The 25,411-nt window shown below is 40.3% G+C and overlaps 1 protein-coding gene across 2 annotated transcripts in view; it reads right to left on the minus strand.

Annotated features, from left to right (window-relative positions):
- Positions 1-13,068: 13,068 nt before the first annotated feature.
- LOC147451637 (MADS-box transcription factor 23-like) overlaps positions 13,069-25,411 on the minus strand; it is a 30,578-nt gene continuing 18,235 nt past the window's right edge. Inside the window, exon 8 of one of the 2 annotated variants that reach the window (XR_015188814.1) lies at positions 13,069-13,376. The gene's annotated coding sequence lies outside the window, so the exon portion shown is untranslated. Of the gene's footprint in view, positions 13,377-24,442; positions 24,601-25,411 lie in introns of those variants that run through there. The other variant, XR_015188813.1, reaches the window with a different exon arrangement.

Here is a 25,411-nt window from a genome sequence, read left to right on the forward strand (position 1 = left end):
GTATGTATAATCCATGATAAGATGGATCAAAAGAAGACTGCCATTCCTAGATTACGCATTGTTCCTAAGGGTGTGGATTCAGGATATAATCTGTAGGTGGCATTGATTGGCATGATCACTCATGGACATGGAGAAGGTCATTAAGAACACTTTGTCTTGAATGGTTTGTGGGTAGTTGATCCAAATCTTACATTTGGCTCAATTTCTAATTGTTTACATAACCTAGAGAGGATAGATAAGCATCCTCTTGGTGATCTAGTAACAAATGGACTTCCAAGGAGCAATATTTCACTACTACATGCTTTGAACTTAAGGGATGCTTTGGACTACCATAACTTGAGTGATGGAAAAGAGCCCATTGTGCATCCATTAAAAATTGCAGAAGAGGAATTGGGGTCAACATTTTGCAGGTTGCCAGAGAACTTGTTGCTAAAATTTGATAATTGTGCAGGGGAAAACAAAAATTGATACTTATTTGCCTATTTGTCAATGCTTGTTGCAAGGGGTGTTTTCAAAACCATCCAGCTAGGATTTTTAATGGTTGGGCATACACATGAGAACATAGACGCCATGTTTAGTAGGTTTTCAAAGAAGTTGAGAGTTACACAAACCTATACTTTGCCACATTTGATGGATACATTACGAAACAGCTCATCTTCATCTCCAGCTCCATTTTTTCTCACAAAGATCCCTGATTCAAGCAATATTGTGATGGCTATCTTTGTGATGGACAAGACATACTTGTTGGACATTCCAAACCGCTTCAGTTTAGGTTCTTTATGCAGGATGAGACACAAATGATGCAATATAAATCACATGTAGGTGGATCAAGTTCGAGTGGAAGTATTCGCCTTTGGAAAATAGACATAGAAGGCAAGCCAATGTTACCACATGGAGATCCACCTCTGGTACAATGGCGGAGTATGTCAAGGCCCACGTAGAAGTCATTTTGGGGCTAAAGAACTATATAAAATTTTGGAAAAATTTAGGGAATGGTTCAAGTGTTCCGCGATATTATAGACCCATGATAGATTATTGAAGTAAGGTAATTGAAGAGATTGGAAAAGCAATCATATCAGAGGAAGTCTTGTATGAAATGTTTTGGTCGAAAACTCAAGAGTATTCTCACCTACAAAGCACTACAATGAATTTGCAACAAGGAGCAGAAAGATTCCTATGCCTTGAAGAGTTGAATGATCATTTTTGTGGGCCTCAACGAGATAGGCCAAGGGAAGAGTTTGACCCTATGTCTTATGTGCACCAAGGTGACTTTCTTATTCTTGTTCCGAGTGACACAGAAATCTATCCAATGTGGCTTGCAGTGGCTTTATCTGACATTGATAATGAGCCTACATCACCAAACTACAAAAAAACTCTTGATTCAATATTGGGCACCTTGCCCGAGAAAAAGTGGGATGACAGATACTCAAGCTTACAGTAATTGTTGGAAGGGTTGTTGGGCTGTCAACTATAAGGACCCACAAGTGTGGAAAACTGTAGATGCAATTGTTTGCTCCTGGAGACCCAACAAAGAAGGACCATTTTCTAGAATAAAGATTCCAGAAAGGCATGCTCTAAGAAAGCCTCACTCGTGCACATCAACCACACTTGGATCAAAGTTTAGATATGGTATCAAATGTGGAGTAGAATTATATGGAGCTTCTATTGGGACTATACTAGTCAATTTTGTAAACAAAATATTTTTTGTATCTTCCTTTGTTTTATGTAATTCGTTGTTTTTATTCAGATCCATGTGTTGTACATCCTCTTGACTTTTGGTGTTTATCAACACCACAATCCTATGAGATTTTCACTTTATTTACTAACCAAAGACCTCAATTTTTCCCACTTTAAGTGGAAAATTTCCAAATTACATGAATTTAGTCGATTTGGAGATTCCCATAATGTGAGATTTTTACCAAAATACCTAATATGGTCTTTGAAGACATTGAAATGAGTTTCTGTCCACAATAAGAACTACCTTGCATCGGACCGCACAAGGAAGTATATCCTTCTTGGCCTCTCCTCCAGTACCTGATCATATTGTAGATTCCATGTAGGGAAAAACATATCTTCTTCCAGATCCACTTTATGAATCAAAAGACCATTCATATCCCAAATAAGAGCCCGAGGATCATTCTGCACACTTTCTGGGACAACATGATAATCCTCCTCAGCTGATGCAAGCATCCTACTTGGATCGTTGCAATTTGGGAAAGCCCATGAACATGAGCTGGATACATACACATGTGCCAACCTGATGTGGTACATCCACTTGAGCGCCATGTACCATCTCCACCTTTTAAACGGGTGATCTATCACGAGTTTTTTTGGCCTTGACTTGGGCTTCGCTTCTGACTGTGGACATACTACTAGCATCAACATCAATTCCTTATGAATTACTGCATACACAAGACTGTCTACATAAGTTGAATAATTGCAAGGAAAAACAACAAAATATTTGCAAAAACAGCTTGGAATAGCATTCATATTATGTCCTTGAAACAGAAAAGTTTACAAAGATGCATCAGGGGACAATAGACCAGCACCATGATCTTGGCTGGTGGTATTAGGGTGATCAGCCAAAGGGCTTGCTTGATGAACTTCCTGTGGAGCACGCACACTGCCATCAACACTACCATCAATGCTCACACAATGAGCACGGACTTCACTATTTAGGCTTGCATCAGCAACTGTATCAGGAGTAGGCACGGTACCATCAATGCTCACATGATGAACAAGGACTTCATTGTTTAGGCTTGCATCAGCAACTGTATCAGGAGCAGGGCCTTCAGCACCAACCATTGTTAGGTCAATTACCCGAGTCAGAGTAGGGTCTTCACCAGCATCCTTTTCATGCCTTTCTATTTCAACATATGGGCAAGGGATTTCATCGCCACTCTTAACATCTGGAGGAGTTTTGTTGAACAGAGTTTTCTTCATCCTCTTGGATCGTGGCTTTGTTGACCCTTGCCTCTTTCTTTTAGCTTCTGCCAACATGTTCTCCAGAGTGTCTCCGCAATCTTTATTGACAGGAGATTCTGCATGTTGTTCTGCCATTAGTAAGTGCTCCAAAAAGACAAAAAAACTCAACCACGTGTAAGTGGGATGACACTAAATTTACTAAGGCATACCTTTCTGCATCAATTTATTGCAATTTGTATCTTCATTGTCAGCTCGTGTGCAATTACTGACCTTCTTGTCAACCTCCCAGACATACTTTGCCCATGCTTGCCACCTCTTGCAAGCTTTCCCTATTTTACCTTGTCCTCTATGTCTCCAACTATTGCCTCTGGAACATCATCAAGTGTCTCAGAGATCCCTGGAGCTGCAATGGAAGATGTGATTAAACTAGAAGTACCTTCAAAGCTACTTAATAGCTATCTAGAAGTTGGCTAATAACATAATATTAATTGGCTAACAGCTTTCATACACCACCTAAAACTCTGTAATACTTTGCCAACAACATGTAGCCATAGCATGGTTGGAGAGGTACACAACTTGAAACTTAGCAAGAAAATCTTGGAACTCACCTTTGCTTTGAAGACCATCTTTTGGACTTGTGGAGGAGCCCGCAGCAACGTCACGAGTACTACTTTTCCGATTACTGGTAGCTGTGAATTCTTGAAGGGGCTGCAAGAAGATTTTGTTGGGGATTCTCCCCAACAATCAGAGCTGACTGTGAATCTTGCTGAATGCATTGTATCTCCACCAAATGTCTTCGTTGACTGCATTGTATCTCCACCAGATGTCTTTTTTGGTGTGAACATACATGTGGTTGGAACACAATCAGCTGCTGTTACAAAAAGATGCTAAGCAGCAATATTAAAAAAGGAAGTCCACCTTTTGGAAACAAAGTCAAACTTTTCAACAAATTATTGGACAGCTTTTGGTTGTTAACAACTAGAAATACTTCCTACATAGTGAAAGAGAAAAGATTTACCACACACAGTCAACAGCTATTAGGGAACTGATTAACAAGCATCAAGTAGCATTTGCCTGCTACTAGCTCTCTAAACCTAGCAAATGGCTATCACCCACTAGCTGGTTAGAGCTATCTGTTAGGCATCTATTAATAACTGGTAAAAAAGCTTTCTAAGAAGCAGTTATAGCCTATTTGCTTGCAAGCTATTGAGCAGCAATTGGTTGTAAATAAATAGGCAATACTGGCCACATAGTCAATAAGAGTATATACCACACAATCAACAGCTAATGTGGAGCTATTTAACAAGCATAAAGTAGCTTTTACTAGCCAGTAGCTCTCTAAACCTAGCAGGTAGCTATCACCCACTAGCTATGAAAAATAATAGCTACCCAATAGTTAGTTAATACCTACACAATAGTTAGCTATCACCCACTAGCTATGAAATACAATAGCTACCCAATAGATGGTTAATACCTACACAATAGCTACCTAATAGCTGGTTAAAATAGCTAAAATCTCTCAAAACCTGGAAAATAGATATTACCCACTAGCTGTGGAAGACAATAGCTTCTTAATAGCTGGTGAGATAGCTACTTCCAGCTAATAGCTCTCAAAACATTCCAAATAGCTGTTACCCAACCCAATAGCTTTGGAAGACAATAGCTACCTGATAGCTGGTTCTAAGTTTTCAGTCAAGCAGCTATTGATAGCTGGCCAAAAAGCTACTAGCAGCTGATAGCTCTCAAAACCAGGCAAATAGCTTTGACCTAATAGCTATGGCAAGCAATAGCTACCTAATAGCTGGTTATAAGCACTATCAAGCATCTATTAATAACAGATTCAAATGGCTACTTCCAGCTAATAGCTCTCCAAAATTGGCAAAACGCTATTACCCACTAGCTGTGGAAGACAGTAGCTGTGATCAATAGCTACTTCCAGCTAATAGCTCTCCAAAATTGGCAAACGCTATTACCCACTAGCTGTGGAAGACAGTAGCTGTGATCAATAGCTACTTCCAACTAATAGCTCTCCAACCCTGCAAAATAGCTATCACCCACTAGCTGTGGAAAATAGCTATCATCCACTAGATATGGAAGCCAATATCTAACTCATAGCTGATTAAAAGCTCTATCATAGAGCTATTAATAATAGGTCAAATAGGTACTGCCAGCTAATGGGCCATCACCCACTAGCTATGGTAGACAATAGCTACCTAATAACTGGTCAAAAGCTGTCTGAGAAGCAACTTTAGCCAAGTTTTGGTCTATAATATCTACTTGCAAGCTATTAAACAACTATTTCTTGTTGCTAACTAGAAATAGTGGCCACATGGTGATTGAGTGTGTATATCTACACACTATCAATAGCTATTGTACAGCTACGAAAGTCAATAGCTACCTCATAGCTGGTCAAAAGCTTCGAGACCAGTAGATATGTAATAGCTAGTACCCAGCTATTAGAGAGCTATTAAATTCTAATAGCTAGGAATACTGGCCACTAGTGAATGAGAAAGTATTTACTCACACAATTAACAGCTATTCTAGAGCTATTTAACAAGAGCCAGGTGGCTATTACCAGCTACTAGTTCTCTCTAAACCTAGCAGATAGCTATCACCCACTACCTATGGAAGCCATTGGCAAACTAATAGCTGGTTTAAAGCTGTATCTAATAGCTTTTTAAAATATTGTGATAAGCAGCTATTGGTAATTGGATAGTAAGCTGTATTAGTAGCCAATAGCTATCAAATAGCTAACTCATAGATGTACCTAATACAACTATTGGTTACTAATACAACTTACTACTAAATACAAGCTATTTGACAGCTTACCACTAATTATAAGCTATTGACAGCTATTGGTTACTAATATAATTTACTACTAATACAGCTATTTGACAACTATTGGTTACTAATAGAGATTACTACTAATACTTTTGGTTACTAATATAGCTTTTCCTTCCTTGGGAGCTTGAGTAACCAGAATTGGGAACATACCTATTGGAGTAACTTTTTCTTCTGCCATGGACGTTGTCTCTGCACCAAACATCTTCTTCACCAAAGCAGAGATCTCTATGCCGCATCCCAATGCCAAGCAGGAATCATTCAGTGTGGACAAAGTTGTGAAACAAAAATTGTGATAGGGGTGTTGGCATGGTAGCATGCAAACACCCACCAGTATTTTATCCTGAAGTTCCAACCCACAGGCTGTGCACGGCTCGTCACAATAAATATAACGCCTCGACGTACATTTGGCATGATTGGAAGTGATGGAGAGAATACAGGTGCTTTTCCCTCTTGCAATTGTAAAATTGCACTACCAACAAAAGCCTCCTGATTTTTGAGTCTCGCCAAGAGCACATTCTTTTGTTCCAGCCTCTCTTGTATCGGAAAAAAAAATTCAGCAAAACTGTTCAAACACAAAATAAGAGGAACAACAGTATCTTCTTGGTGTTTGCAAATCAACCCTGTATGGCTGCAACATCGTTGTTTTCAGACGTGCCATCCTCTACGACACCAAGAACTTGCAAGTTAGCACTGATCACAATTGCAACGTCATCACCCTCGCCAACGGCACATTGCCACTAGCCTCAAGCGTGGCTAATTCCTCTCGTGCTTCCTGTAACTGTTTCAAGAAAGTGTATGCCTTTGACTGAACCTGCACTTCCACTTGCTTGCTGCATTTCTTTATAGATCTACCCTATTTCACTCTCAAGCTGCCTAAATTTAGCTTGTACATCAGATCGCATGATCTGTGCCAGCTCTACATCCTGACTATTTGACGTATCCACACTCGCCTTCGATGACTGAGCTACAAATACTGACTTGCACACTATTTTTCCGTCAGTCATGTGCGTCATTACTCTGGACATCTTGTTGGAGAGCCCTTGCTTATGTGCCCCCAGTCGAGTAACTGAGTTCTCAACCACAACAGCCCAAGCTACCCGGTATTTGGACATGTCAAGAGACAAGTCCACCCTCTAGAAATTTCAAATGCAAATGCTTTGTCAAACAAGGCAACGCACTCATCGCTTATAGGTAACTCCTGGTAAACCATCTGATACAGCATCATGAATTTATCGTAAAGCTCTGACCGTATGGTTCGAAGCTTCACCTTCTGCCCTTTGGTTCGTAGCACCGTGAACACGGACAACCAGTCTTTCTCTGTAACATCCATAAAGTGTGGGTTCTCAACCCCGTCCAGACTGAGGTTGTAGACTTCATGGAAGTCTTGTCTTGACATGCAAAGTTTTGTATGTTGGATTCTAGTAAATGGAGGTGGGTTCCACCTGAAATATACATATAAAACCAGTTTTATAATTAAATGACCCATCGAAGTAACATTTTTAATCATCATTTCACCACAAGAAGTAACTAATAACACATAAAATCTCCTAAGAGGAAGGATTTTTGCACCAATAACAAATCCTAATGTTGAAACAAGACTCTCTGTGTGTAAGTGTGTGTGTGTGTGTGTGTGTGTTCATATCTATGTCCATGGATATGCATCATGGAACAAAATGAAACTGAAAAAGAAACATACAATGGTCACAGTTGGGTGGTGAAGCTATCGGGCCATGAAGCACCTTGTAATGGTGGTGACAAGGAAAAAAGCAAGAAAAACATGTCCAATCAAAGGTGGCAAGCTTGAGACTAGCTACCCTATTTCAAACATGCAATACTTTCAGTTGTGTGTGTGTGTGTGTGTAACTATTTAAATCTTAACTAATAAGACCTAATTGAATTTTTACATTCAAAAGACAGTTGGCCAAGGAACAATGAATTGATATGTACAAAAACAACTCAGTATCAGAATTATTTAGGTACAATGATTGTAAACAAGAGGTCCTCTTTCAGTAGGGTTGGTAGTAAAAAACTTCCCCGTTCCTCAGTGGGTATTTCATCACAGTAATGTTGCTTGCCAAAGAAAAGAAAACCCTCTAAGATAAGATAGAGTCCTTACTTGCATCCATCCAAACAAGACAACAATTCTGTTAGCCTTGGATGTGTTTTACATGTATCAATGGACTATATCAGTTGTTATCCATGTCCATCTTATAGGTTTTGATTACTTTAGACAAGCAAGTTTATTCATTAGTTTTTGGTATGTTTAGCAGTCTTTTATATCACTTTATAGTCTATGGTGAAGTCCATCAGTAGTAAAACTACAAGCCATAGCTTAGTAGCTATGTATAAAAGCAACCATATACTTACCTTCAAGATCAGTAGCACCCATGGTATAAACGGGTATTTTCTTTTAGACAGAGAGATGTGAAATCCGACTTCTTTTTGTCATCCAAAAAGTCACAGATGAGGGTGGTGACAACCTTTAATGTTTAAAACCAATAAGACAACCATGTAACCGGTCAAGAGAGTAGTAAGGCCCCCCCTTTTTTTTAAACAAACCTCGGCAAAATTTTGGGAGCTATACCCAAGACAAAATAAAATTGGCCATATACTTACCTTTATTTCCATCAGTCATTATCAGTTTTCAAGAACAGTAATGTCCGGCCTTGCCAACCATAGCTTTTTTGCAAAGACAAAAAAACCTGTGAGCTGGTGTATACTTACCTTCACAAAATGCCAGGCTATCACGGACTGTTAATGTCCGGCCTCATATGAGCTCCCCATTTGTGATAAGCCTCAGCGATAATCAGTTTAATCACTGAAAAAACCAACCATTTTCGAACGCTGCCAGTCAATTAGATGCCTCTACCTCCTTAGAGAGAGAGAAAAAAACAACCAGTTATAACAGCGAAAAAAACTAGTCATAAAGAAGTTTTTATTTCCGCCAGATACAAAGTCAAGTGGCCCATTGGTCATAACCCCTATGTTGCCACAATTTATACAGTCGGGACACCGTATCAGTCCCCATTTTTGTATACACATCCAACTGTAGCATGTGTTAGGAACGGCCATCAACCCAACCATCATGTTCACAACCATATACATACACATACTGCCATATATGCTCAAGAAGCTTTATGCAGAGATGAAGCCTTTTACAATTTCCTGAGGCTACCCTTAACCACCGACCTATGTTTTCTTATGCATAAGAGACCCAAGGTCTGCCATGATGTCAAGGCTTTAATACAATAACCAGTCATGCTCATAAACCTGCTACGAATCGACAAATCCTTCAATTATGCTACATAGGCGATCTATTCAGTCCTGAGGTTAAGAGACGCTTTAATACAAGGCGGGGATACAATATCCCTAGGACCATATCAAGCTTTGTAAAATATTATCAATAGAAAATAGCATTTGTACACAGTTCTGCACGAAAAAAGCCCAATGCTTTGTATGCACAAGCAGTTCCAAGGTTCAAATAAACCTCATAGTACAGTAGTTGAATTAATGCAGCGGCTACTTTCTAAGCCGAATATATGCAGGAAAAAGAATCCATTGCTCAAGTGCTTTAGGCAAAGCAAGAAGTACATAGTGCTATGCAAGGTATTGCATCTTTACTTTGACAAAAAATCCTAAGCTAAGTAAGGTACCTGTGTGACTTGAGCTGCGAGCTCCATGTTAGCAAGATCAGACAGTAGCAAAAAAAAAAGACAGAAATACCTACTCTAGAGCTAAGTGAGGGGCAAGGTGCGCCCTCACCTTATTTATAGAGGTTTGAGCTTCATTTCCTGAGCGTGATCAGCAAGAGAGGCAAGCCGCCCTCCTGTTAATTGTCTTCAAGTGATGCACAGAAACTTTGCAAGGGGAGATCTCAGCCCAGGATGCGTAGGCCGCCTCATGAGAGCCCAATGTGTCTATTTTTAGGAGAGCTTTTTTTAAGCAAGGGCCTAGTCCCACCGGCCATGAGTAGCGAGTTATGAGTTAGTGTCCCATGAGTGCTTCAAAAGGGGGGGAAGGGGGGGGGGGGGGGGGGGGGAATATATAGAAGGAGGGTGAAAATAAAGCATTTAGTAATACCACAATGTGTGTGTGTGTGTGTGTGACATAGAAAGAGAGAGAGGGATGGCAGATATTGACCACCCTGCCTCAGAGAGCGAGAGAGAACCTGAGAGACATGCTACGAGCGCAATGAGGATCTCAATGAATGCGAGGTCTTGAAGAAAAGGAAGTTGGTTACCCTCATGAACAGAGCTTTGGATCCATCAATAACCAAATAGGACCCATGATACTTCAGTGTGTAGTCTGAAAACAACATTCTGACACTAGGATCATTTGAGGTATACTTAGTTCAATCTAAAATAACAAAAATATTGCATGTATGGTTCTTGATTTTATGCTCTTATTTTAATTATAGATTGATAAGGTAGATTTTTAAATACTCCATTGGGTTTTAGGTCAACCCCAAATTCTTTCTATCATCAATGAACAAAGAAACAGAGGTGTACTTTTGGTGGAAGGTTTTGGTGACTATATAGTCAAATGGCACATGTCAAGTGACTTAAAGAATCTTAAGTGCATGTATAACATAGCATGTGGTGCAGTTGTCGCAAATCCATGCTTATACTACATGGGTGATGCACATTGGTTTCCACGGACGCAATGTCAAAGATTAAAAAGGACCCTAAGATATCTCAAAGTCGTTACAAGGAACCTACGAAAGCATCGATAGGTGATGTTGGAGAGGGGGAATGGGGAACACACCCAGCACACACACAGATGCCTCTATATATCTCAGGGTATCCACATCACCCCTATCCTCTCAAAAAACATATTCAAAGAACACATTTCTACTAGCAGATGACCGCCTGCATACCTCCCAACTCAACAACACTGTATCAGACCACAATCAACACCCACGCTCCGCATGGCACAATCCACAGCTTCCCACACACCCCAGGAGCCTCTTTCTCTCTCTTTGCCACAAGACACCGCTAGTTCGATGGGGGCACACTTGTCTACACACACACACTCACCGACACTGCGAACACAAGTACAAGAGTAGAAAAACAAAGGGGAAAAGGGGAAATGATGCCAACATGCGGGCAGTCCTTGCTTTCTTTATTCAAGAGAGCCAATTACAAACGGCTCTGTCGGCACAACCTTGATAGGCACAAAAAAAGAACTTCAACAACCCTCATTGACATCGTCTCAATGATGGATATTTCCTCCCCTACCTTCCTCGCAGAAGCAGGCACACACAAGCTCTCCTCCCTTCTCTGGTCTTGTCAACCAAAAGAAGAAACCGCTCCTTGGGCTCGCTTCACCCTTGACAAAACAAAAGAAGAAGCTGATGAAGAAGCTCTCGTCATGCAAAAGGAAAAGCCTTCCCTCACGTTCACAAAAAAATGTTTTTTTCCTTATCCTCTTGAGCTCCCTTTCCCCACTTGGAAAAAACTCCTTTCATTAGTCCTCCTTGGCACCTTAACTTAGAAACTTTGCAATGGCAGTATCTCTCTCACACTTTAGCACATGTTAACTTATTTTCTTTTTGTACTCCCAAGGGCAACAATGGTGCCATAGTTGCTCCCTGTGAGCCACTTTGCTTTCAAAAAAACTAAGAGTAGGCACCCATGTGCCCTTGTGTGAACGCGCCCTCGCGAGCCCGCTACCATGTCATCACCCACTTTGCTTGAGCAATGTCACCCCAAAACCAGCCCATGGCCACCCGTTTTTGCCATGCACACCACCGACGCAACACCCGAATCCTCCATAACCAAGGGATCTCCATAAGCTCACCTTTCTCATGTGATACCCAAGTGGGCGCACAGCCTTGCCAAAATACCCCTGGCCAGAGGCTCTTTCCTTTGCATGTGGGAGTACTCGTGTGCCACATGGCGGCCTCCCAAAGCCTTCAAAGTTCACCAAACTTTCCAAGCCTTCATTGCATAAAAAATCTTTTTCCTCCCACCACTTCAAACTAATGCCAAATTTTGGTGCTCGATGATCGGAACACGAAGACGCAAAGTCCACCCGAAACTTCCCATTGACGGTTTTAATTCGCATAGAACTCACCGCATCTCAAGATTTCTGGGGCCACAAACTCAAGCCGCCAAAATGGGCAAAAAGCATCCGACACCATAAGAAGTGGATGCATTGTTGTTACCACCCTTTCTTTGAGAAGCAATAAAAGCCTATTCAATTGCACGTTGTCTAGTCCTGTTTTTTCTGGAAAGTGACTCTTGCAATAGCAATGTGCATAATGCATCAAACTTGACAACTTTAGTATTTCCTTGGATCATAACTCTCCAAGTACTAGCAAAAGTCTGATAAGAATCTGGTAAGGCATCAAGAACAATCTGCACAAGGGAACTGTCTAAAATGACTTCACCTGTAGAAATAAGTTGCTCATTGATATCCTTGACACCAGCAAGGAAAGTATCCATATCATCTTTCTCATGTATAATCTTCGACTCTAGCTCTTTACGCAGCAAAGCAATTTTAGCCTCATTACGACTTGCATAAAGACCAGCCAAAATATCTCAAGCCTGTTTTGCAGATTTTGTTGAACGAATGTGAGGAACAATGGTGCGCTTCACAGACAACGAAATCAATGCATGAGCCTGCGCATCCTTTACATCCCAATGAGATTGTTTTGCCGTAGGCAAAACAACTCTAATAGCAGCAATCCTTGCAATAAGACGTACCACATCCTCAACATCAACTACATCCTCAGCACCAAGACATACATCAATGCCCTGCACAATATTCTTGACATCCTTTGACACAAGAACATGTTGCATCATGTAAGCCCACATAGGGTAATTGTCCCCATCCAGTCTATCCTCAGCAACAAACATCTTGAACACATCTGCGTTGTTGTCAGCCATGGTAAATGTTGCACCAGATGTGAAAATTGTACGAAAAGAGGAGAAACAAAGCGGGAACAACACGTGCTATATAGCACAAACCGTAGAAGATTCTAAGGCACCTGATATGCAGAAAACAACACTGATAAAATTTTGCACAAAATGACGAAATATCCTGTGCAGTACTGTCTATAGTGAAAATGGAGGCCGAAATGAGCCCGAATCAGAACTTTGAGCAGACTACGCTCTACGAGCTTGTCCGAAATTTTTGTCGACCTGCGAAGCTCGCCAAAGCTCACTGAAATCGGAGAAAATGAGTAGGCTTCTATTGGAGCTGCTAACGACTAAGCCCGAGAGGATGCAACCTGCTCTGATACCAATTGTTGAAATTAGGGTTGCACAGAAACGTACACATCTTGAAGAAGATGAAGGAAGCTCAAGGCACACAATAGAGACTATATTACTTAGTTTACAATGGAAAGATAGATAGCCCTAGAGTGATGGGCGTATATACAATGCACGGGGAAAAAAACCTCCTAAAGAGGAAAAAAATGTCCCGATGGTCCTAGTGTGGTCACACACATCACTACCACATGTATATGGTAACATAATTTCCATTCATAATACAAAACAATCTTTATACACAAGTACAAGAGAATCAAGAGCCTGAAAATATATAAGTCCGCCATCTTCAAGCCAAGGAACTTTGAAAACCATAGTTGTGAAGATAACCCTCACCTGCACCCATGGAAGCAACACAACATATAGTTAGCATTGGCACGTATGCAGGTGATGCATGAGTATCCCACATGTTATAGATGTCACCCAACTAGATTGCTTTCAAAGACAAATAGTAAGAAAGGTAAAGCTAACCATAACATATATTCACGGATGGTTTCTTTTACAAGGGGTTGCAGGGAAACCATGTGGAGTCCCTTTTGCTTTGCAAGCTCTCATGAGATAAGGCCGGAGACGAGTTTTATGAGGCTTTTTAGTCCCGAAGTGGGCCAAAAATACCTGTTTCTTAACTTTAAAAAGTTTGGCACTAATTGCCGCTATTTTTTTTGGGTCAATAATATTGCTCATACATGCAATCAAAGCTAATCTCATTTGGTGGTTTGGGGCATGGATGGTTTGGAACGTGTGTGCGCACCCGTAGGTATATCTCTTATGCTCCCCTTCTTGAACCACAAACCTCTCCCTTTGAACTATTGCCTTTGGTAGCAGAGCGGGACCGCCTGCCGACGGACGGGCAATGACCCCCAGTGTATGTGTATGTCCGTGTCATAGTTGCAAAGAAATTCCATTTTCTTTCGCCGTTCCCGTTTCAACTTCCCATTCCGAATCACCATTCCATGCTTTAGACATGAGTAACTATAACAAAGAATAGCAATTGTTGCCCATTTGTGTTCCCCATTCTGGATACCAATTTTTTGTTCCTCGTAACTGAGTGTGTGTGTGTGTGTGTGTGTGTGTGTGTGTGTGTGTGTGTGTGTGTGTGTGTGTGTGTGTGTGTGTGTGTGTGTGTGTGTGTGTGTGTGTGTGTTTCATTTATTCTAGGGCTACAATAACCACAACTGAATACTTACATATTCAATAGACTCCTGACTCCTGATTCTCACAAAAGATAATACAAAACATCCCTTGTTATTACAGACATTTTGCATTATTACAGTATACAAAATCCATCAAGCTTGGAACATCGTAAATGGGGGGATGATACAATCACCCATCTGAGCCGGATAGCAATAAACAAAGCAACAGCAAACAAGATAGACCCTTACCTGCATCCATACAAACAGAGCAACATTTCGTTAGATCTCGCTGCGTTGGATAGGTATCATCAGGTCTAGTCAGTTGTTATCCATGTCAATCTACTGAAAACTTAAATTACTGCTACACCTAATAGTGCAGACCATAAGGGTCTAAGTATATAGTCCATATTTTTCCCATAGGTCATGACATCCTAGGGGAGGCCAGTGAAGTGCCTAATCCAAATATTTACGAAATCTCCCCACGTCAAAGTATCATTAACAAGTCAAGTTACCTTAAAAAAATGCAAGCTTTTCAAACATGCATAGAGTGCAGGTGGCCAAGTGGTGGTGTTTTACAATCACCCAATTCGTGCATAACACCCAATGTTTTTACTGAGCTGTGTCTAACGAAAAGTCGAGTGTAATTTAGTGTATACGATATAGTATATAGCTTATCCTCATATTTCCCAACCATAACGACGAGTATGTAAAAAAAAAAATCCAAAGTTTTGTTTGAAAAACGGATTATTTTTCAAAAAAAACCAGCATCTCTCAAGGAGACCCTCAACATGAGGATTTGTAGCATAACCTTGTCTTTGAAATTAAATCAAAATCTTTTCCAAAACATCCTCTTGAATCCCATAAATCTATTTCCAAGAAGAAGCTATCAGTGATACAGGATCTTTAGCACGAGTTGACATAGCCATAGTATGAGGGACTACACCTCTTACTACACAAAATGTTATACCTACCTCTACAGATGCATAAGTTTAAAAAAACTATCATATGGTCATAGGCCAAAACTTAGTGTATACAAACAAGGGGTACACAAACCAATGGTTCATTTACTGTGAGCTCAAAGTAGATCAATCATTGATCAACCGAGTGGTACCTGCTGATGGTGATAAAATTAAACAACTAAATCCAGCAACAATATTTGTGAATATTATGCAGAACGGAGAGGCCCATCCTAGGGCCATACTTTGCTGTAAATACCCGATTATGATCTTTTTTTAAAAAAAAACCTTTATTTAGTCTAGTCTGTACACAAGTTACATTGGTTTTTTTACAAAAAGTAGAATTCAGGCCGGATTTCCCAGCAGCAGCAGCCTTCTCAGCCAGAGTTATTCCAGACATACCATACCTTCCATCTCTCAATCCATGTTCATATGCCAGACCCCTCTTAAAACACCCATAGGGTAGGTATATTTAAACACCATTATAGTAAGCTCAGACAATGACCAGTTTATGAAACCTTAGTGTTACTTACTGATGAAGATTCACCGTCATATACAGTATCCATAATCAGCCAAACGAATTTGTGACCCATGTGCAGTTAGGATGCACCTTACCAGTACCATATACGTTCCGATGATCCATGTTAAACCAACTAGTTAGTCATAGTTTCATGATTCCCTTAGTTTGGCAATGTAACAAAACGCCCTGAAGAAGTACCAATGTCAGTATAGTCAAGCACACTCAGCCAGCAGTTAATTTATTCTATGTTAACAACCTGATGTATTTCCACAGTTTAATGTAATGTTATTTTACGGATGGACATCCATCTAGCTCACTCTATCTTAGTCCCAGTGCTACTCTAGATTAGTCATGCCATGCAAAAGCCAGTAGTATGTACATCAACCTGGACTCAACAGCCAGCCCATCTTACAGGACTAAATTAAAAATTGTGTCTTTACTATATAGTCAGAGGAAGGAGCAACAATACAGCAACCCATAAGTGCCTTATATTCACAGCCAGCTAACAGCTCAACTACTGGCCCACATATACTGAGCCCTATACAAAGCTTAGCAGGGTCAACTACTAGGTGATCTTTCCTTATGACATTTTTCAAAATATTCCCAGTATCATCAGGGCTTTAAAGATGCAATAGACCAATCCCCACCTCAATCCAACCAACGGTAGACCAAGTACGGTGAACCAGAGTTGAGTAAGGTGAACCAAACACATAATCACTGTTTATACGCGCTATCAACCATTAACAGATGTAGTTCCATAATGAACAAGTTAGCAAGCCTGAGTCATAAGGGCCAGGATGTATAGTAAGTAGCCCAATGGTTATGGCTAAAAAGGAAACATTTAACTAGAGTCCCGCAGCTATTGCCGAGCCAGAATCAAGAGGAGTTAAATGTACGACAACAATCATTATATTATGTTGCTTCAAAGAACAGACAAGTAATCCAAGTTTTCAAGCCACAGCCTTCAAGAAGCATGCTAACCTGCATAGCCTCGAGTTCATTCCCAACAGTCGGTGTTGTCTTCTTAGGCATGATTACTAATTAGAGAATCTCTCCCTTCACCTCACTTAATCCCTCAATGCAGAAAAACAGACAGTAGCGCAAACGATCTAAGTGAGAAGCACAAAGGGGCTCTCACCTTTATACATAGCAGGACTTGTAGGAGTACTGAGAGGCATTCAAGGCATTATTTCCCCGAGGCCTGGGCACGTCTAGCCATGTTGAGTGCCGAGACCAGCTGTACGACACAGTAAAGCCTCCTGTAGAATCCGCAGGCTCAATTAGATGGTGTGGCACAGGCAGGAACAAGTCCCCATCAAATATCCGTGGAGGCATCGCCTTGTATGGCGCAATTTCCACATGCGCAGAAATGCAGGGCTCGGTGAAGAGCAAGCCAAGCTACCACTGGGTAGTCTCACAGTAAATTACCCAACAAGTAAAAGCCAAGTCTTTAAAGGACTCGTCCCCCTTTTTTTAAAAACCCTTATTAGTCCATGTGCTAGGGTAGTATCATGTGTTGAAAGGTTCGACTAGGGACACTATCGGTTAAGCCCTCAGCCACCCCGTATTTTAATCCAATATGGTCAAGCCTGCAATTAGTTGGATGTAGCTTGCAAACATGAGGTATATTTTTTTTACGCGGTGTAGCGAGCAAACCACATGTGTGTATGTGTATGTGTGTGTACTGTTTATGCGGTCCCATCGGGCTTAGTATAGAATTATGTAGAGCAACAAGCCACTACCTGGGTGTGTATGTGTGAGTGTGTGTGTGTGTACATGTGTGTGTGTGTGTGTGTGTGACTTCTGGAAATCAGACCGATTGTGAGCATGCCCAGCTATTCAGGCTAACGAGACCCATATGTGTGTGTATGGTTGATGCAGTTTCTTCTAGCATAGTATTCATGTCGCGTAAAGAGTCACCACTTGTGTGTGTGTGTGTGTGTGTGTGTGTGTGTGTGTGTGTGTGTGTGTGTGTGTGTGTGTGTGTGTGTGTGTGTGTGTGTGTGTGTGTGTGTGTGTGTGTGTGTGTGTGTGTGTGTGTGTGTGTGTGTGTGTGTGTGTGTGTGTGTGTGTGTGCCCTCCCAATCCCAGGCACCATACTCTAAGAGGTAGCAGGCCCATAGAGTATGGGCCTACTACCTCATCATAGAGATGAACAAAGTTTTATTTACTTTACATCCAGGCCAATCTTTTTCTTCAATCGTCCTAGACAATAAGCTCAGCAACTCAGTTTTCTGAAAACCATTTCCTTGAAATTTTCTAAGCAATTTTGTGATTTCTTCAAAAGCTGCATATGTATTAGTTGAAGAGTACATGATTAAATGCAGCATGCCAAGGGAAGAGTTAATCGCAGTTTTATGTGGTCAGTTACTTTTCCTTTTCACAAACTCAGAGGGTAGGATCTCCAGCTTATCGCGCTTCCAACTGAATCTTGTTACAGAATCCCCAGAGAATGGTGAGACAAGAGTTATCCCAATATTGAGATAATTTGTACTTATTGCAAATGATTTTGAATTGATATCAATGTTATGAGCAGTAGTGGGAACCACTGAGAGTACTGAGGGATATATGTTTTGGAAGGAGTCAATGTTGGCATGGTTATTAATACTAAAGATATCATCCATAAACCGAAAAGTATACATAAAGCTAGGTAGCATCATAGCCGTATGATGACACGCCAGTTGCTTTAATATCCAAGAGTATTCAAAGTAGCCTAAGTACAAATTACACATAACCGGTGAGCAGGAGAAACCCATAGGGATGCCAAGTACCTGTCTAAAACATGAGTTTCCAATACGTACGAAACAATTATTGAGAACCTAGATAATATGTTGAAATAGCTTATATCGATCCAAATGAAGTGGCATTTTAAGCGCAGTGGTCTTTACCCATTTCGGTTTCTTTACAAGGGAAATCATATGGTATCCTTGCTTATTTTTGGAGTTGAAGGTCAGCTCAATTATCTTTTCAAGAGTGTTAATCAAGCCAAAGTCTCTTGATAAAGGTATATTCTCATAACATTGAGAAATGTCAGCTGTAAAGATGTTATATATCTTATCTGGTAGATTTAATAATACATTTGCAGCATTTTTTATAATCCAGAACGGGCAGATGTCAAGGCCAAATAAGTTCTTGCATAGTGTCTTCTTTCTTTCCCAAACCGCTTCAAATTCGAGTAAAATAAGATTAAGGCATACTGTAATGTTCTGTGTGATATCAGTATATATACATTTGGATGCATCTGAGATCCATCGAAACTTATGCTTATGGCTCTTATATGTAGGAAATAAAATAGGTAGTTTCCTACAAGTGTTACCATATCCTAATGCTTGTAGTTCAATTAGGATATTATTTGTAAGCACAAAAGGAGTATGGTTAGATGAGTAAAATTCATTTCCACTAAGTCGTTCTTTGGCTGCATCCCAAGCAAGTTTTTTACACATGATACTAGCATTGTTTGCAGCTTTGTCTAAGCCGACAATGAACCACTTGCTGGCCACTTCTTGACAATTGATCGCAAGAGCAGGTGTTCACCAACTAGTGTCATTGCTAAGCCATTTTATGGGAAGAGAACTAATTTTCTTTAGAAAATTGATTTTGACATATTGAGCTAAGTCCTGTAGGACTTCTGACTCCAGTTGGAGTGTTGTAGTAAGATCTGCCATGCAGTTTCATAATGCGGCCATAGCCAAGTGTGCGTTAAGAGGTTCACAAGGTATATGATTAAAGCAATTGCCCTCCTACGAGAGGTTAGTCTGTATTGCTTTTCATGAGAAAGGTAAGTGAATTGAAGCATGACAAGATGGGTGTGGATAAAAAAGTCATTGGTAGTTCCTCCTTCTTAACTATCAGTCATCCCGTAGAGGATATCATGACCAGGAGGAGGAACCCCACCCTAGGCTAGTACAACACCACCTAACACCTACCAACCTTTTGAGGGTTTACAGTAGTGGGTGTTAACTAGTTTTCAGGCTTAGTGTACCCAGGAGTCCGAGCCCTGACTATCGCAAAAATTGCGATAATCTTGTGTTTAAAAGTGTGTGTGTTTCATTTATTCTAGGGCTACAATAACCACAACTGAATACTTACATATTCAATAGACTCCAGACTCCTGATTCTCACAAAAGATAATACAAAACATCCCTTGTTATTACAGACATTTTGCATTATTACAGTATACAAAATCCATCAAGCTTGGAACATCGTAAATGGGGGGATGATACAATCACCCATCTGAGCCGGATAGCAATAAACAAAGCAACAGCAAACAAGATAGACCCTTACCTACATCCATACAAACAGAGCAACATTTCGTTAGATCTCGCTGCGTTGGATAGGTATCATCAGGTCTAGTCAGTTGTTATCCATGTCAATCTACTGAAAACTTAAATTACTGCTACACCTAATAGTGCAGACCATAAGGGTCTAAGTATATAGTCCATATTTTTCCCATAGGTCATGACATCCTAGGGGAGGCTAGTGAAGTGCCTAATCCAAATATTTACGAAATCTCCCCACGTCAAAGTATCATTAACAAGTCAGGTTACCTAAAAACAATTCAAGCTTTTCAAACATGCATAGAGTGCAGGTGGCCAAGTGGTGGTGTTTTACAATCACCCAATTCGTGCATAACACCCAATGTTTTTACTGAGCTGTGTCTAACGAAAAGTCGAGTGTAATTTAGTGTATACGTTATAGTATATAGCTTATCCTCATATTTCCCAACCATAACGACGAGTATGTAAAAAAAAAAATCCAAAGTTTTGTTTGAAAAACGGATTATTTTTCAAAAAAAAACCAGCATCTCTCAAGGAGACCCTCAACATGAGGATTTGTAGCCTAACCTTGTCTTTGAAATTAAATCAAAATCTTTTCCAAAACATCCTCCTGAATCCCATAAATCTATTTCCAAGAAGAAGCTATCAGTGATACAGGATCTTTAGCACGAGTTGACATAGCCATAGTATGAGGGACTACACCTCTTACTTCACAAAATGTTATACCTACCTCTACAGATGCATAAGTTTAAAAAAACTATCATATGGTCATAGGCCAAAACTTAGTGTATACAAACAAGGGGTACACAAACCAATGGTTCATTTACTGTGAGCTCAAAGTAGATCAATCATTGATCAACCGAGTGGTACCTGCTGATGGTGATAAAATTAAACAACTAAATCCAGCAACAATATTTGTGAATATTATGCAGAACGGAGAGGCCCATCCTAGGGCCATACTTTGCTGTAAATACCCGATTATGATCTTTTTTTTAATTTTTCAAAATATTCCCAGTATCATCAGGGCTTTAAAGATGCAATAGACCAATCCCCACCTCAATCCAACCAACGGTAGACCAAGTACGGTGAACCAGAGTTGAGTAAGGTGAACCAAACACATAATCACTGTTTATACGCGCTATCAACCATTAACAGATGTAGTTCCATAATGAACAAGTTAGCAAGCCTGAGTCATAAGGGCCAGGATGTATAGTAAGTAGCCCAATGGTTATGGCTAAAAAGGAAACATTTAACTAGAGTCCCGCAGCTATTGCCGAGCCAGAATCAAGAGGAGTTAAATGTACGACAACAATCATTATATTATGTTGCTTCAAAGAACAGACAAGTAATCCAAGTTTTCAAGCCACAGCCTTCAAGAAGCATGCTAACCTGCATAGCCTCGAGTTCATTCCCAACAGTCGGTGTTGTCTTCTTAGGCATGATTACTAATTAGAGAATCTCTCCCTTCACCTCACTTAATCCCTCAATGCAGAAAAACAGACAGTAGCGCAAACGATCTAAGTGAGAAGCACAAAGGGGCTCTCACCTTTATACATAGCAGGACTTGTAGGAGTACTGAGAGGCATTCAAGGCATTATTTCCCCGAGGCCTGGGCACGTCTAGCCATGTTGAGTGCCGAGACCAGCTGTACGACACAGTAAAGCCTCCTGTAGAATCCGCAGGCTCAATTAGATGGTGTGGCACAGGCAGGAACAAGTCCCCATCAAATATCCGTGGAGGCATCGCCTTGTATGGCGCAATTTCCACATGCGCAGAAATGCAGGGCTCGGTGAAGAGCAAGCCAAGCTACCACTGGGTAGTCTCACAGTAAATTACCCAACAAGTAAAAGCCAAGTCTTTAAAGGACTCGTCCCCCTTTTTTTAAAAACCCTTATTAGTCCATGTGCTAGGGTAGTATCATGTGTTGAAAGGTTCGACTAGGGACACTATCGGTTAAGCCCTCAGCCACCCCGTATTTTAATCCAATATGGTCAAGCCTGCAATTAGTTGGATGTAGCTTGCAAACATGAGGTATATTTTTTTTACGCGGTGTAGCGAGCAAACCACATGTGTGTATGTGTATGTGTGTGTACTGTTTATGCGGTCCCATCGGGCTTAGTATAGAATTATGTAGAGCAACAAGCCACTACCTGGGTGTGTATGTGTGAGTGTGTGTGTGTGTACATGTGTGTGTGTGTGTGTGTGTGACTTCTGGAAATCAGACCGATTGTGAGCATGCCCAGCTATTCAGGCTAACGAGACCCATATGTGTGTGTATGGTTGATGCAGTTTCTTCTAGCATAGTATTCATGTCGCGTAAAGAGTCACCACTTGTGTGTGTGTGTGTGTGTGTGTGTGTGTGTGTGTGTGTGTGTGTGTGTGTGTGTGTGTGTGTGTGTGTGTGTGTGTGTGTGTGTGTGTGTGTGTGTGTGTGTGTGTGTGTGTGTGTGTGTGTGTGTGTGTGTGCCCTCCCAATCCCAGGCACCATACTCTAAGAGGTAGCAGGCCCATAGAGTATGGGCCTACTACCTCATCATAGAGATGAACAAAGTTTTATTTACTTTACATCCAGGCCAATCTTTTTCTTCAATCGTCCTAGACAATAAGCTCAGCAACTCAGTTTTCTGAAAACCATTTCCTTGAAATTTTCTAAGCAATTTTGTGATTTCTTCAAAAGCTGCATATGTATTAGTTGAAGAGTACATGATTAAATGCAGCATGCCAAGGGAAGAGTTAATCGCAGTTTTATGTGGTCAGTTACTTTTCCTTTTCACAAACTCAGAGGGTAGGATCTCCAGCTTATCGCGCTTCCAACTGAATCTTGTTACAGAATCCCCAGAGAATGGTGAGACAAGAGTTATCCCAATATTGAGATAATTTGTACTTATTGCAAATGATTTTGAATTGATATCAATGTTATGAGCAGTAGTGGGAACCACTGAGAGTACTGAGGGATATATGTTTTGGAAGGAGTCAATGTTGGCATGGTTATTAATACTAAAGATATCATCCATAAACCGAAAAGTATACATAAAGCTAGGTAGCATCATAGCCGTATGATGACACGCCAGTTGCTTTAATATCCAAGAGTATTCAAAGTAGCCTAAGTACAAATTACACATAACCGGTGAGCAGGAGAAACCCATAGGGATGCCAAGTACCTGTCTAAAACATGAGTTTCCAATACGTACGAAACAATTATTGAGAACCTAGATAATATGTTGAAATAGCTTATATCGATCCAAATGAAGTGGCATTTTAAGCGCAGTGGTCTTTACCCATTTCGGTTTCTTTACAAGGGAAATCATATGGTATCCTTGCTTATTTTTGGAGTTGAAGGTCAGCTCAATTATCTTTTCAAGAGTGTTAATCAAGCCAAAGTCTCTTGATAAAGGTATATTCTCATAACATTGAGAAATGTCAGCTGTAAAGATGTTATATATCTTATCTGGTAGATTTAATAATACATTTGCAGCATTTTTTATAATCCAGAACGGGCAGATGTCAAGGCCAAATAAGTTCTTGCATAGTGTCTTCTTTCTTTCCCAAACCGCTTCAAATTCGAGTAAAATAAGATTAAGGCATACTGTAATGTTCTGTGTGATATCAGTATATATACATTTGGATGCATCTGAGATCCATCGAAACTTATGCTTATGGCTCTTATATGTAGGAAATAAAATAGGTAGTTTCCTACAAGTGTTACCATATCCTAATGCTTGTAGTTCAATTAGGATATTATTTGTAAGCACAAAAGGAGTATGGTTAGATGAGTAAAATTCATTTCCACTAAGTCGTTCTTTGGCTGCATCCCAAGCAAGTTTTTTACACATGATACTAGCATTGTTTGCAGCTTTGTCTAAGCCGACAATGAACCACTTGCTGGCCACTTCTTGACAATTGATCGCAAGAGCAGGTGTTCACCAACTAGTGTCATTGCTAAGCCATTTTATGGGAAGAGAACTAATTTTCTTTAGAAAATTGATTTTGACATATTGAGCTAAGTCCTGTAGGACTTCTGACTCCAGTTGGAGTGTTGTAGTAAGATCTGCCATGCAGTTTCATAATGCGGCCATAGCCAAGTGTGCGTTAAGAGGTTCACAAGGTATATGATTAAAGCAATTGCCCTCCTACGAGAGGTTAGTCTGTATTGCTTTTCATGAGAAAGGTAAGTGAATTGAAGCATGACAAGATGGGTGTGGATAAAAAAGTCATTGGTAGTTCCTCCTTCTTAACTATCAGTCATCCCGTAGAGGATATCATGACCAGGAGGAGGAACCCCACCCTAGGCTAGTACAACACCACCTAACACCTACCAACCTTTTGAGGGTTTACAGTAGTGGGTGTTAACTAGTTTTCAGGCTTAGTGTACCCAGGAGTCCGAGCCCTGACTATCGCAAAAATTGCGATAATCTTGTGTTTAAAAGTGTGTGTGTTTCATTTATTCTAGGGCTACAATAACCACAACTGAATACTTACATATTCAATAGACTCCAGACTCCTGATTCTCACAAAAGATAATACAAAACATCCCTTGTTATTACAGACATTTTGCATTATTACAGTATACAAAATCCATCAAGCTTGGAACATCGTAAATGGGGGGATGATACAATCACCCATCTGAGCCGGATAGCAATAAACAAAGCAACAGCAAACAAGATAGACCCTTACCTACATCCATACAAACAGAGCAACATTTCGTTAGATCTCGCTGCGTTGGATAGGTATCATCAGGTCTAGTCAGTTGTTATCCATGTCAATCTACTGAAAACTTAAATTACTGCTACACCTAATAGTGCAGACCATAAGGGTCTAAGTATATAGTCCATATTTTTCCCATAGGTCATGACATCCTAGGGGAGGCTAGTGAAGTGCCTAATCCAAATATTTACGAAATCTCCCCACGTCAAAGTATCATTAACAAGTCAGGTTACCTAAAAACAATTCAAGCTTTTCAAACATGCATAGAGTGCAGGTGGCCAAGTGGTGGTGTTTTACAATCACCCAATTCGTGCATAACACCCAATGTTTTTACTGAGCTGTGTCTAACGAAAAGTCGAGTGTAATTTAGTGTATACGTTATAGTATATAGCTTATCCTCATATTTCCCAACCATAACGACGAGTATGTAAAAAAAAAAATCCAAAGTTTTGTTTGAAAAACGGATTATTTTTCAAAAAAAACCAGCATCTCTCAAGGAGACCCTCAACATGAGGATTTGTAGCCTAACCTTGTCTTTGAAATTAAATCAAAATCTTTTCCAAAACATCCTCCTGAATCCCATAAATCTATTTCCAAGAAGAAGCTATCAGTGATACAGGATCTTTAGCACGAGTTGACATAGCCATAGTATGAGGGACTACACCTCTTACTTCACAAAATGTTATACCTACCTCTACAGATGCATAAGTTTAAAAAAACTATCATATGGTCATAGGCCAAAACTTAGTGTATACAAACAAGGGGTACACAAACCAATGGT

This window comes from Adiantum capillus-veneris, chromosome 8 (assembly GCF_014529385.1).
Source record: "Adiantum capillus-veneris isolate H3 chromosome 8, ASM1452938v2, whole genome shotgun sequence".
Classification (NCBI taxonomy): domain Eukaryota; kingdom Viridiplantae; phylum Streptophyta; class Polypodiopsida; order Polypodiales; family Pteridaceae; genus Adiantum; species Adiantum capillus-veneris.